Genomic DNA, 14,082 nt, shown 5'->3' with positions numbered 1-14,082 from the left:
GTCAATTTCGGACATCAGGAAAATTCCAACAGTGTTTTACAAAGAAATAGAATCTGTCTTGCATTCATCAGTTTTCATTTTGGGTGATATAGAACTGTTGTTTCCTGTGATCCTACCTGCTGATTTATGGAAACAAAATAGGACTGTAGATGATCAAGCAGGATCGGGTGACACATGGGTTAGCTTCGTGAGGATAGATGGAGAAAGAAGAGCTGGTGAGAGACCCCCACAAGTGATAGTGACTTTGCCAGACAGAATAGTAGCGAAATTAAAAACTGTGGTTCCCGAGAGAAGGATTGTTTTGGACAAACTTACTGCTTGTAGCCAAGGAAAATCTGAAGGTGTTACCAAATTCTTTAATCGGTTTGAACAAGTATTCTCAGATTTTAACGGACAGGATTTAAGCACCGAGTCAGGGAAAAGATTGTTTGTGGATATGTTTGTGCATGGATTGTTGCCTGATATTCAGTCACAAATCCTGACTTCTGAGAGTGCTTGGCAAGCTAAATTGCAGTCCAAAGTAGTGCATATGGCTCAATATTATGAAAATCGGGTCAATAATGAAAAAGAAAGGATTGAAAAGAAAAAGGGAGACCTGAAAACCAAAGTATTATTGCAACAGATAATTAGAGGGACTAGAGGTGGGAATACATAGTTTCGAGGTCAGTTTGTTCCACAAATTAATGCGCAGTTGGGTCCTGTACATGTGAACCAATGTGCTTATTGCAGACAACAGGGTCATTGGAGATCACAATGCCCGATCATTCAGCAGAGGTCGAATAACACATATGGTGTCATGGGAAGATGATCCAGAGGCCACCCTGGGGTAGGGGGTCCTGGTAGAAGCCAGTTCACTCAAAATCCACAATCATTCTCGCAAGATAATCAACAACCTAGTATAGATAGCTGAACATTTTTCGATAATCCTTCAACTGCCTATCTTTCCGAAGATCTTGTCCTTGACGATATATTGTGTTGTTAGGACAGCCCGAAGCAGGGTCTGGAACCAATGCCTATTCCCGTTAATCAGAGAGGTCCCTATGTTGAAATGATGGTGGGGAATAGGAAGCATCTATTTTTGATATATACGGGAGCACAGAAGTGTTCCATTGATCATTCATGGGTTCCAGACATTCCACTCTCACGGCAGAATAGCGCTTCTGAAGGGTTTTCTGGTACACCAGTGGTTAGTCCGCTTTCTCGGCCGGTATTGATTTCACTGGGGCCATTTATGGATCACTGTCCATTTCTTCTGACAACAAACTGGGGAGAGAATTTGTTGGGGTTCAATCTGTTGAAGGAATTATATGCTGTAATTCATGTTCTTCGGATGGAGTACGTTGGACGATTTCATCCCAGCAATCTTCTGTCTCACAGTTTTTGACTAAACCTTTGCCGCCTAAATTTAGTAACGTTCCAACATGTTTATGGGCAGTTGACGACAATGATGTTGGTGTTTTGCAAATTGAGCCTGTTAAAATTGTTTTGAAACCAGGAGTTAAGTTGCCACGTATCCCACAATATAAGATTTCAGTTGATGGTGAGCAAGGGTTGAAGAGTATAGTTTCCGATTTTGTACATCGTGGAGTGATTGAAGAAATTGCAGGAAGTTTGTGCAATAGCCTGATTTTACCAGTGTACAAGAAAGGGGATAATGAGATTCCTTTTTGTTTCCTTATCGATTTACGCGCTATCAATAAGGTCATTGCTCCGCAATTTCCAATTGTGCCTGATGTAACTATGATATTAACAATAGTCAAACGAGAAATTATATCGTGCCTCCTATTGCAATTAATATATGTATATTGGCCTACGCCAAGCTGGTTGTAAGTAGCTTGCGAAGGAATCTGTGTTGCAAGGTCCTGACCTTAGAATCAATGTAAGCCGCCATTTTAGGTCAAACCGCCATTTTAGGTTTGCTTTGTAAAAGTCACCCTGTGAGTTAAAATGGTGGACGATGTCAGTCCAAAATACAACATGGCCATCTTAACCTCTGTATGTAGCTAATATGTAACTTGCCTCCAGGCCACTTGTTGAGGTCGTGAACTGAGACCTTATCCTTCGTTGCCTGTGTGTAAAGGATTACTCGTGCAATGAAACTAATCCACGAGCATACGTTAAGAACAATGTATTCAAATACTGACCGTAGAACACTTGTTTAACTACATTGTATTAATGTTTGAGAAGGCCTACATGAAAAATACCAGAATACACAGTTGCCGTATAGGCTTGTTGATATATGTATTAAAAAGCAAACCAGTTATATGCAGATGTACGAGACTTGGCATGAACCCTAGATCAGTGATGTATTAGCGGAATATTAACCCGAAGTGGGGCTGGACATCGTGCTCACAAAGAGTATAAAAACCAATGCATTCTAATGTACAGCGTCTCTCACTGAACACACTGAACCACGCTGGAGTTCGTTGTGTTCCACTGAGGGCCGATAGCTATCTGATTTTGCTCTGTTCTTACTAACTGGATTCAGTATAAAATAAAGTACTTTGTATGTTCCTTTGTAACCCGTGTTCGGTGTTTTTCCTTTTGGGGTACTCAGCCTCGATATTTTTATTCTGTTTTCACAGTTGGCGCCCGAATAGGGACCCTCAAGATTGATGCCAGATTATTGAAGGTTGAGGCAGGCTATTGGACCGGGATCGGACGGTGTGACAAAAAGGGGGCCCCACTGAATGAGACGCGACACCTCAGCAGCGCTGCACGACCTGATCCCTGGACGATTAGCTTGTGGTCCGAGACGGCATCTTGACGAGGGTCCACTTATCGAGGCGGGCAGATTTGCCGAAATCACCATACACGAGGTAAGATTAGTTAGGTAAGATTCCTTGAAATCCGATCGGACCTCCTTAGGTTTGTTCAGGTGAGTCGTGACCCGACTCTTAATTCAACCCTGATCATTTGGATTTGGCGCATTGTATCTGCAGACACAATTATTGACCAGGTAACACCAATAATTTAATATGCCTGGGAAATTGTCTACCTGCTTCAGTGCGTTGTTCCGCAGAGATAGACAATCTTTGGAATTTAGCCATACCACACAACAGGAGGGGTCGCCGGCATGTACTATGTACTGTAAGCATGGTATTGGAAGTATAGTATTTAATGACATTTGGCACAGACAAACCAGACATGCCTCCGAACTTCAGTGGCCAATCAATGGCAGTTTTGAAATCCCTCGTATTGAGTATTTAGAGTCAATTCTATTAAAGAAAAAGGCTAGACCTGCAGAATTTGATGTTTTGCAGAATTGGAAATAAGAAGCGTTGCAGCAACTTAAAAGTAGAGAAAAACATGTGCGCCGTCATAAGACGAACGCCGAAAAGGCATTATTGTATGACCAAGATAAACATTCTGAATCGACTAGGAATATGGATAGGGCTTTCTCACTTGGAATTCAGAAAATCTATCCTTCCAAAGACCTCCATGCTTCCGATGAATTCATAGACAAATTGTTAAATGAACGAAGGCCTGGTGCCTCTGTGCCACCTCTGTATGTCCCTCTTCCTGCTGCTTTGCCTCTTCCTCCTGCTATTCCTGCTCTACCTGATGTTGTTCCCGTTGTTCCTGCTCCTCCTAATGTTCCCCTTTCTCCGGCTCCTCCACCTCTTCTTATCGCACCAGTTACAGTACCTCCATTGAATTTGCCTGCCCCCTATCTTCCAAGTGGTCCCGAGCCGCTTGTAGTCAATCAAGGTGCAGGGTCAAAGGTTGTTACTCGCATTACTGTATCACCAGAGAAGAAACGTGATTTGATTGCATGGGCTAAGCATTGTATGGAGAGGGATGATCAAGTTAATGTTTTTGCCACACTTTGTAATATGGATAATTTTCCTGAGAAAAATGTTTTTATTGAAGGTTTAGGAATTCAATTATGTGTAATGTTGGGAAAATTAATACAGATCTCCTGCAAGGGTTAAGGGATTAAATAATTTAGCGTTTTCTCGAGACAATGTGGAGAAAGTAAATGAGCATGTTGAGAGGGTATTTTGGTATAGAAAGGAGTTAGAAAAGTTGCTGAATGAGGATGACGAGGGGGAAAGTATGTATGTACAGAAACGGTTCCTTCCTTGTCGTAAATCGATATCTGAGGAAGCACGAATTTGTACGAGGGATGCACTTAGATGGATTTCGGATATGTCGATAACTCCAGTTGAAGTATATATCACATATGGTCAGTATACGCCAGAAATGCAGAGGAAGGTGATACAGGTAATGATAGAGTACCTACAGGATGATTGTGTAAAAAGAAAGATTAGTTGTCCCACAGAGCTATTGAGTATTAATATGAGAGCTTTTTCACTTGACACTTCTTCGACTGCTTTAGCACTCGACTTGGCTCTGTTGCTTAGTAAGCGTTCAGAGTCACCTACTTCCCAATTGCCTATGAGAGAGGTTCCTCTGACATTTGTCCCGAAGGTAGAGGTTTCGGCCGATGTTGCACGGGGTATAGTTGCTGTGAAAATTCCTGCACATTATGTATCGCAGTTCGTTCACATCCCGTTCTCAAGACAGGAAGCGAATAATATTAGGCAATCTATTCCTGATATTAGGAAAAGTCTGACACGATTCTATAAAGAAATAGAGTCTGTCTTGCAATCCTCAGTGTTCACCTTAGGCAATATCGATTTGTTATTCCCTGTACTCCTGCCCGTAGATTTGTGGAAGCAAGTTAGAACTATAGACGACGTGACAGGGGTGGGAGATACATGGGTGAATATAACTAGACTCGATGGAGAAAGACCAGCTGGTGAAAGACCGCCTCAGGTGATATTAACTTTACCTGATAGAATCATTGCAAAATTGAAAACCATAATTCCAGAGAAAAGAATTATTTGGGACAAACTTACGGCTTGTGTCCAAGGAAAGTCTGAGGGTGCTCTCAAGTTCTTTAATCGGTTCAAACAGGTATTCTCGGATTTCAGTGGACAAGGCCTAGGCACAGAGTCTGGGAAAAGGTTATTTGTGGACAAATTTGTGCGTGGATTGCTGCCTGACATCCAGTCACAGATTATGTCTTCTGAGAACACTTGGCAGGCGAAGTCCCAAGTACTGCACATGGCTCAGTACTTGAGAATCGTGTCAATAATGAAAAAGATAGAGTTGAAAAATGGAAAGGTGATTTGAAGACTAAAGTACTATTAAAGCAAGTTGTTAGAGGCCCCAGAGGGGGTACTTCCCAGACTAGAGGTCAGTATGTCCTGCAAGGGAATGTGCCCTTGGGTCCTGTGAACATTAACCAGTGCGCCTATTGTAGTCAAGAGGGTCATTGGCGTGCACAATGCCCCGTCCTTCGACAAAGGTCGAATAACACATTCGGGAATATGGGTAGACAATCCAGAGGTTGCCAGGGTGCAGGGGGCCCTGGTAGAGGTCAGTTTACACAGGATCCTAAGCAACCTTTTTCACAGGATAATCAGATTTCGAGTGTGGACACCAGGAACATATTTGATCATCCTTCCGCTGCATATTTATCTGAAGAGCTTCCTTTTGATGATATTCTAGGATTGCCCGAAGCAGGGTTTGGAACCTACACCAATTCCCGTCAATCAGAAAGGTCCCTACGATGAAATGGTGGTGGGAAATAGGAAACATCAGTTTTTGATAGATACTGGAGCACAGAAGTGTTCCATTGATCATTCACAGGTTCCAAACATTCCACTGTCAGGGCAAACCAATGTTTCTGTAGGGTTTTCTGGCACACCAGTTGTTTGTCCGGTTTCATCGCTGGTACCTATTTCTTTGGGTCCCTTTACGGACCACTGTCCATTTCTGTTGACTTCGAATTGTGGAGAGAACTTGCTGGGGTTGAATCTGTTAAAAGAATTAAATGCAGTGATTTATTGTTCTTTTGATGGAGTGTGCTTGACGATTTCACCACAGCAATTTTCTGTCTCGCAATTCTTGACTAGACCTTTGCCGCCACAATTCATTGATGTACCAGAGAGCTTATGGGCTGTTGACGACAATGATGTTGGTGTTTTACAGATTGAGCCTGTTAAGATAGTTTTGAAACATGGAATTGAGCTGCCACGCATTCCCCAGTATAAGATTTCAGTTGAGGGCGAGCGAGCTTTGAAATGCATTGTTTCCAATTTTGTGCATCGCGGGGTGATTGAAGACATTTCAGGAAGTTTGTGTAATAGTCTGATTTTACCCGTGTACAAGAAAGGTGATAATGCAATTCCATTCCGTTTCATAATTGATTTACGAGCCATTAATAAAGTCGTTGCTCCACAATTTCCAATTGTGCTTGATGTAACGACAATCCTAACCATGATCCCAGCTACAGCTACTTCCTTTAGTGTTGTGGATCTAAAGAATGCTTTCTTTAGTATTCCTATAAACAAGGATAGTAGATACTTGTTCGCGTTCACCTTAGGGGGACGCTCGTTCACATTTACTCGTGCACCTCAAGGTTCAGAGAGTCCTAGCATCTATAGTAGGGTTTTGAAAGAACAGCTTGATACCCTTGAACTGCCCTCTACTTGTACATTGCTTCAGTATGTTGATGACTTGCTTTTAGCTGCTGACTCTGAGGGTGCCTGTAAGCAGGGCACTGTGTTATTGCTTATCCATCTAGCTAAGCAGGGTCACAAAGCTTTGCTTAAAAAAATTCAATATTGTTGCCAGGAGGTCGCCTATTTAGGCTATCTCCTGTCAAAGGAGGGAAGAAGATTGACACCTGAAAGAATAAAACACATTTCTGGCATGTCTGTCCCAATTACACAGACGGAAGTTAGAGCCTTGATAGGTATGGCTTCTTACTGTAGGTTGTGGATCCCACATTTTTCACTAGTGATCAAACCGATGTTGGCTTTGACAAAGAAGGGCATTTCTTCGCCATTGCCGTGGAATGCGGAACACCAGAAATCTTTTGACTTCCTTAAAACTGCATTATGCTCTGCACCAGTTTTGGGCACGCTAAACTATGAAAAGGCCTTTGTGTTGGTTGTGCATGAATGTGATGGATATGCTTTGGCTGTATTAATGCAGGAACATGGAGGGAAGAATAGGCCGTGCGGTTACTTTTCTTCCACCCTTGATCCTGTAGCATGCGCTTTGCCAAGATGTTTGCGAGCTGTCGCTACTGCTGCTGCGTCTGTAAAACAGAGTGAGGGAATGGTCCTAGGCCATGATCTAACCCTGATGGTGCCTCACTCTGTAGATGTTCTACTGAACCGAACCCAAACGCAACACCTCACTTCTGCACGGTTGACAAGATATGAATTGATCTTGTTTTCTCCTCACATTCAAATTAAGAGGTGTTGTGTTGTTAATCCGGCTGAACTCCTACCTTTCCCGCAAGATACTACTTGCGGCGATGAAGAATCACATGACTGTCTGTATACTACCGAACAAGAGACAAAGGGTAGAATTAATTTGAAAGACACTCCTTTGGATAATCCGCAAGGAGAGCTGTTCTGTGATGGGTCTTGCTTCAAACTTCCAGATGGTACATCCACAGCTGCATATGAAATCACCACATTAAGCACAGTTGTGGAAACTAAGAGAATCACGCATAATTCTGTGCAGGCCGCAGAGATTATAGCATTGACCCTAGCTTGTGAACTTTCCGAAGGGCTTGCAGTAAATATATATACTGACAGTCAGTATGCCTTTGGGGTGGTTCACAACTTTGGGAGACTTTGGTCGGAGAGAGGGTTTCTAACTTCACATGGCACTAAAATCCAACATGGCTCCCTAATAGTACAACTACTCTCAGCGCTTGCGCTCCCTACTCAGAAAGCAGTTATGAAATGTGCAGCACATCGAAAGATTACAGATGACATAGCGAAAGGGAATGCTTTCGCTGATCAGATAGCTAGACAAACTGCTACCGATCCCCTTACGGAGTTGTATGTTTCAAGGGAGACTGTAAATGCTTATGCAATGGATGAGGGTGTTGGGTCTGTATGAGATATCCAAGCCGATGCCACATTAGAAGAATCCAAGAGGTGGGTGAAGGCTTGGGGAAACTTGATGATGACGGGTGTTGGGTGGACATAGTTGAAGGGAAATGGCTACTCCCTGACGCGTATATAATGATGATGGTCGTCATGGCCCATGGTCCTATACATGTATGTGCCCAGAAGATGACAAAAATGTTAGAGAAAGTTTGGGCAAATTACAACATTTCGAAAATTGCCCAGCGCTACGTCCAGGATTGCATGATTTGCCTACAACACAATGTGAGAAAGGGGACAGTAACTCCAAGGGGAAGTTTTGGGCCACCCTCTGTCCCCTTTGAAGTTATCCACTTTGACTTTATTGAAATGAAACGATGTGACAATAAAAAATATGTGCTGGTGGTCATCTGCGCTTTTAGTAAATGGGTTGAGGCTTTCCCCGTTAAAGATGCTACAGCCATGACTACTGCAAAAACCATGTTAAAGGAATACTTCCCGCGGTTCGGGCTACCAAGAGTTATCTGGTCGGACAATGGTCCATATTTTGTCGCTGCTGTAATTCTGCAGATATGTGCGGCATTACAAATTGACAAATGGTTCAATTCGGCCAGACATGCTCAGAGCGCCGGACTAGTAGAAAGACACAACGGCATCATCAAGAACAAGCTTGCTAAAACGTGTGCCGGCACCAAACTAAAATGGCCGGACGCCTTACCGATCGTGTTATTATCCATGCGTACAACCCCTCAAACTAAGACTGGGCTCTCTCCATTTGATTACTTTCAGATTATTGCAGCCAGTTGGCTAAAAACCTGTATTTGATTTATCACCAGGTACGAGAAGCTTTACCTGTGCGATATGAGGGCCCGGGCCACAGTAGATGACCTGGAAGTTGGGTGCTCATCAAGGCATTTGAGTGCTCTTCCTGCCTTGCGCCTCACTGGCGTGGCCCGTTCCAAGTCCTGTTGGTCACCCATACAGCGGTGCGGGTCTCTGGAAGAAAGAACTGGATCCCACGTCAAGAAACTTCCTCACCCAGTGCCACACGTTACAGAAGAAACAGAACCCATAGCTAATGCTGCAACCAACGATCCCGAAGCAGTAAATAGCGCAGAGATTGTATCGGAGAATCTCTCTGAGCCTGTGAGGCTTGGGGAAGCCGCCATTTTGTCTCCACACTCTCCAAAAGTTTTGCATCTGGAAACTGCTGTTTCAAATTCGGCATCTTCACTTCTCTCTGACACATTGTTTCCAACGGGAAATGACGACATATTGTTTCCGGATCAATCAGTACCGGGAAAAGTAAGGTACAATTTGCGTCCAAGAAAATAGACTTACGGCACGGTTTTGCTGTGCATCTGATAAACTTACGGCACGGTTCGGCTGTGCATTCGAAGAAGAAAAGGATCATCGAGGGCTTGCTTTTGTCCGAATTTGAGAAAGGGGATTCTGTTGGCTAGGGTTGTGGAAGGACTAAGAAGTCGCGCGACCGGGAGGTCGCCAGCAACGAACATTGGGGGTGTCCGTCTGAAGACTACAATGCCTGCTACCGCTACCACTCGTATGGGACTTGTAAATGAGGGGGTGACCAACCGGGACAATGTGCAAGATGCCTGGGGCCCGAAAACGTATTGCTGTGTTTTCATAATGATATTTGGGTTTTTAATAGTCGCTGCCTTAGGGTTGTGGTACCTTGAGGGAACTCATTCTTTAGAATTTTTGTTACCTACTGAAAGTATACCTACTGTTCCTACTCCCTTTGTACATTTGCATACGCTGTCCCCTAGGGACTCTCAGCATAGACCAAGGTACCACAATAATACTCTGCTACTTATCATGAATGCTACGCATGCCATTTTTAATAAGTCTAATTGTTGGGTTGCTCACATTTACCACAACATGGGGATAAGGGGCTAGGTTGGTATATTCATCCTTTACCTTTGACAACTGCTTGTTATGCTTCTCTCAGAGCACTGTTCTTTGGCCGTTGGAACGATAACATCTCAGGGAACTTTGATGGCACTAATTTGAATAGTTTTGAGAAACGTGTTCTGACTCCCCTGGGATGCTCGCTTTTTGCAAACAGGAGTAAACCTAACGTTGCTTCTATTAGGCCTTCTGATAGATTGTCTCGTCCTTTCCAATCTTTGATTTCCTTCAATATGGCTCCAATAGGCAATAAGGATGCCATGCCTCCTTCTTACACTGTTAATCATAGTCCTGATTCATTTTCTTTTTGCATACAGATGGATGGAATTCAGTCAATGGGAGATTTTCTAGGTTGTGCCAACGTTGCAAATTTGACTGCTGAAAACAGACTTTTGTATGTAGGCGAACATGTCTACTTCGTCTGCGGTAATGTAGCATTTCCATGGTTGCCCAGGGATTGGCAGGGAACTTGTTATTTATGGATCCAGATACCTGGGGTGTTTTTAGCTAGTACAAAAGAAGTTTCAAAGGCTCGTCCGCGGTGGGACGAGAATGGTGATACCCCAGCACAAATCTTGGGAGATATAGCAAAATCAGTTGTGCCATTTTGGGGGCAGATAGTGAATTCCGAAGATATCAGAAAACTAGCGAGAGTACTGGCGGGAACCATCAACCGGACCACGGACATACTCTATAATATGAGGTTAGAACAGAAGGCGATAAGACTAGTAGCACTTCAAAACCAGATGGCATTAGCTGTCATTCTTGCTGAACGTGGTGGAGTGTGTAAATTAGTGGGGTCTGCTTGCTGTGTTTTTGTGCCAGATTCCTCCCCAACCATCTTCAAGGCAATACAGAATCTGCACGTCCTTCGTTCAGAATTGCACGTTCCCGAGGGAAACTGGGATCTTAGCGCTTGGTTCTGGGACTTCTTGCGATCTTGGGGTTGAAAAGTCCTTTCGGTCTTGCTGATTATTTTGGGAATCCTGTTGTTTCTCTGTTGCTGTATTCAGTGTCTACCAATTATATGTTCGATGCTAGGGGGATGTTGCGCACAAGCGATAGGTACGATAGGACATAAAGTGTATGCCCCAGATAAAACTTCCAAAGAATATGTGTTGAAAGAAATTTTAGCGAATGACCTAATGGCAATAGATATTTCCGACAGCGATTCAGGGTGCATGGATGATGATGCATGGAGTTATTTTCAAGGGGATCCAAAGTAGTTTTAGCACTTGGCATAGTCCAAAAGAAGGGTTTGTCAAAAGAGAAATTATATAGTGCCTCTTATTGCAATTAATATATGTATATTGGCCTACGCCAAGCTGCTTGTAAGTCGCTTGCGAAGGAATCTGTGTTGCAAGGTCCTGACCTTAGAATCAATGTAAGTCGTCATTTTAGGTCAATCTGGCATTTTAGGTTCGCTTTGTAAAAGTCACCCTGTGAGTTATAATGGTGGACGATGTCATTCCAAAATACAACATGGCCGTCTTGACCTATGTATGTAGCTAATATGAAACTTGCCTCCAGGCCACTTGTTGAGGTCGTGAACTGAGACCTTGTCCTTCGTTGACCTGTGTGTAAACGATTACTCGTGCAATGAAACGAATCCACGAGCATACGTTAAGAACAATGTATTCAAATACTGAGCGTAGAACACTTGTTTAACTACATTGTATTAATGTTTGAGAAGACCTACATGGATAATCCCAAATTACACAGTTGCCATATAGGCTTGTTGATATATGTATTAAAAAGCAAACCAGTTTTATGCGGATGTGACAGACTTGGCATGAACCCTAGATCGGTGATGTATTAGCGGAATATTAACCCAAAGTGGGGCTTGACATCGTGCTCACAAAGAGTATAAAAACCAATGCATTCTAATGTACAGCGTCTCTCACTGAACACACTGAACCACTCTGGAGTTCATTGTGTTGCACTGAGGGCCTATAGCTATCTTATTTTGCTCTGTTCTTAGTAACTGGATTCAGTATAAAATAAAGTACTTTGTATGTTCCTTTGTAACCCGTGTTCGGTGTATTTCCTTTCGGGTTGCTCAGCCTCGATATTTTGATTATGTTTTCACACAATGATCCCAGCTTCTGCTACCCATTTCAGTGAGGTGGATCTTAAGAATGCCTTCTTTAGCATTCCCATACACGTGGATAGTAGATATTTGTTTGCATTCACCCTAGAGGAATGCTCGTTTACATTTACATGTGCACCACAAGGGTACACGGAGAGTCCTAGCATTTATAGTAGGGCTTTGAAAGAGCAGCTCAACACACTTGAGTTGCCTTCCACTTGTGCATTGTTGCAGTACGTTGACGACCTTCTCTTAGCTTCTCAACCACTCAGAAAGTGCTTGCAAAGAGGGTACTGTGTTATTGCTTATTCATCTAGCAGATCAGGGGCATAAGGATTCATTAAATAAATTTCAGTATTGTCGACAGGAGGTCGCCTATTTAGGCTATCTCCTATCAAAGGAGGGAAGAAGATTGACATCTGAATGGATAAAAAGCATTTCTAGCATGTCTGTCCCAAATACACAGAAAGAAGTTAGAGCCTTGATAGGAATGGCTTCTTACTATAGACAGTGGATCCCAAACTTTTCGCTAGTGATAAAACCAATGTTGGCATTGACAAAGAAGGGCATTTCTGTGCCACTATCGTTGAGCTGGAACCCCAGAAAGCTTGTGATCTGCTCAAGACTGCACTGTGTTCGGCACCAGTTTTCCAGTTTTGGGCACACCAAATTATGATAAGGGCTTTGTGTTGTATATGCATGAAGATGATGGATGTGCTTTGGCAGTATTAACGCAAAAACATGGGGGTAGGATAGACCGTGCGGTTATTTTTCCTCCACACTTGATCCTGTTGCATGCGCTTTGCCGAGATGTCTGAGAGATGTTGCTGCTGCTGCTGCGTCTGTGAAACAAAGTGAGGGTATGGTTTTAGGTCACACTTTAACCGTAATGGTACCCCACTCCGTAGACGTTCTACTAAACGGAACGCAAATGCAACACCTTACGCACGATTAACGAGATACGAACTAATCCTATTTGCATGGCACATCCAAATTAAGAGGTGTTGCGTAATGAATCCGGCTGAATTGTTACCTCTTCCGCAAGATATTGCTTGCAGTGACGAAATGTCACATGACTGCCTCTATACCACAGAACAAGAAACCAAAGGCAGGATTGATTTAAATGATACACCTCTGAATGATCCGCAAGGGGAGCTGTTTTGTGATGGCTCCTGCTTCAAACTTCCAGATGGTATATCCACTTCTGCTTATGCCATCACTACACTAAGCACGATTGTGGAAACCAAGAGAATTTCGCAAAGCTCTGTGCAGGCCGCAGAGATTATCGAACTGACTCGAGCTGTGAACTTTCCAAAGGGCTTAGTGTTGTGTGGTGGTTCACAACTTCGGTAGACTATCGGCAGAACGAGATTTCTTGACATCACTCGGAACAAAAATCCAACAAGGCACATTGATAGTTCAGCTACTCTCAGCACTTGCGCTTCCTACTCAACTAGCAATCATGAAGTGCACCACACATCAAAAGGTAGTAGACGATGTAGGGAGAGGAAACGCTTTTGCTGACAGGATAGCTAAATGGACCGCTATTGATTTATGCTCAGAAATGTATGCCAGGAAAGAAACTACAAATATCTGTATAGTATTGAGGGGATTAACTTGATAAAGAATATTCAAGCTGATGCCACTCCAAAAGAAATTAAACACTGGGCTTAGGGTTTAACAAGTTTGGATGAGGAAGGTTGTTGGGTGGACAACAAAAGGAAAAGATGGATGCTACCCGATGCATATGTCACTGCTATGATGACAATGGCTCATGGTCCTACTCACAAATGTGCTAGGAAAATTAGTAAATTGTTAGAACCTGTCTGGGTAAACGTAAACATTTCAAAGACTGCTGAGCGTTTTGTTCAAAGTTGTATGGTTTGCTTACAGCATAATGTGGGGAAGGGTACAACGACAGCGATGAGTAGTTTTTGTCCACCCTCTGTGCCTTTTGAGGTGATTTATTTCAACTTCATCGAGATGGAGCGCTGCTATAACTACAAATATGTCTTAGTAATGATTTGTGCCTTTAGCAAGTGGGTTGAAGCCTTCCCTGTGAAAGATGCCACAGCAATGTCTACAGCAAAAACCATGCTTAAGGAATATTTTCCTAGGTTTGGGTTGCTGAGGGTCATC

The sequence above is a fragment of the Ambystoma mexicanum genome, chromosome 10 (genome assembly GCF_040938575.1).
Source record: "Ambystoma mexicanum isolate Mex_15411 chromosome 10, UKY_AmexF1_1, whole genome shotgun sequence".
Classification (NCBI taxonomy): domain Eukaryota; kingdom Metazoa; phylum Chordata; class Amphibia; order Caudata; family Ambystomatidae; genus Ambystoma; species Ambystoma mexicanum.
Note: the sequence above shows the minus strand (reverse complement) of the source record.